This window comes from Xyrauchen texanus, chromosome 32 (assembly GCF_025860055.1).
Source record: "Xyrauchen texanus isolate HMW12.3.18 chromosome 32, RBS_HiC_50CHRs, whole genome shotgun sequence".
Lineage (NCBI taxonomy): Eukaryota > Metazoa > Chordata > Actinopteri > Cypriniformes > Catostomidae > Xyrauchen > Xyrauchen texanus.
Genome location: NC_068307.1, coordinates 21,609,866 through 21,611,252, shown reverse-complemented (window position 1 = coordinate 21,611,252; position 1,387 = coordinate 21,609,866).

Below are 1,387 nucleotides of genomic sequence, written 5' to 3'. Positions count from 1 at the left end.
AAAAGAAAAACATCCACTGGGTGGCAGTTATATGGAAGGAAATGTCTTGTTGATGAGAGAGGTCAAAAGAGAATGGCCAGACTGGTTCAAACTGACTAAATCTATGGTAACTCAGATAACCGCTCTGTACAATTGTAGAATAGCATCAGAATAGCATTGCAGTATGCACAACACATCAAACTTTTGGGCAGATGGGCTACAACAGCATGAGACTACGTAGGGCACTTCATTAGGACCATAGTGTTCCATAGTGAGTGTAGAATATAGTGCACAGGCTGTATAAATTACTTTTATGGACCTGATAATGAGTTAATGCTCTATTTTTATGCGTGTTCACTTCCTCTCAAAGTAAGGCATTTTGTTTTTCGGTTGCACCTCTTTATTGGTTGGTTGAGCACTTTCTTTAAAACTTATTTATTTCACTATTTTGTCATTTTTGTAACTGGACAGACTACTCTATTGTATAGAAAAGAGCTGCATGAACATTCTGCAATAATATCTCCTATTGGGTTCCACAAATGAAAGAGACAAACGGGACTGGATCAAAATAACAGTGAGTAAACGATTACAACATTTTAATTTCTGACTGAACTAAACCTTTCAATTAATCTTTTGTAGCACTCAAATGTGTGCTTGCAGTACTGAACAGATGCTGTGATCTCGCTCTGATCTCTGATATCCTTTAATAACCACAGCTAATCTGTCTTTTATTTTCAATGATCTTTAGTGCAAGCCTGTATTTTGTAAATTCAGCTTCCTGTTTTTGTCTTATGTCTCATCTACAACCTGTAAGGGCATTTTGTGAGAACTTTTAGTCTTTTAGAAATACCCCCATAAATTAGACTTTCCGCTGAGGATGGATTTGCAATGGGACAATGAACTACAGGAAAACCCCTGACTTTCTTTATGTTCCCTATTCACTCTCTCCCAAACACAACTGTCAGCTGCGAGCGTCATCATGTGTCCGTGATCAAATGTGCTACCGCTGCCTGGACTTCTGGGAGTGTTTGTTATTCATTCCTGCAAGGAGGATGATGGGTCACTATTGCTGATCCCCTGATTGCGCCAATAGTCTATGTGGCTCTGCAGGAAACATTTACAGATGGTAAATGTTTGCACCTGAGGAAGGGTCTACTTTTGACTTTTGCAGGAACATTGTTTGTCCTGGCTGAAGATTGTTGATGTACATTAGGATTGGATAATATGTGTGATTTTAAAATTAATAAAAAAATGAATAGTTCATTTACATTTAAAACTGAGAGATATCAAATCTGATAACAAGAACATTTAAAAATATTTAGATTTCTGCATTTCTGGCAGACACCTTAAAAGTTGCATTCAACGTATGCATTTTATTAGACCATGCATTCCGTGGTAAACAAACCCA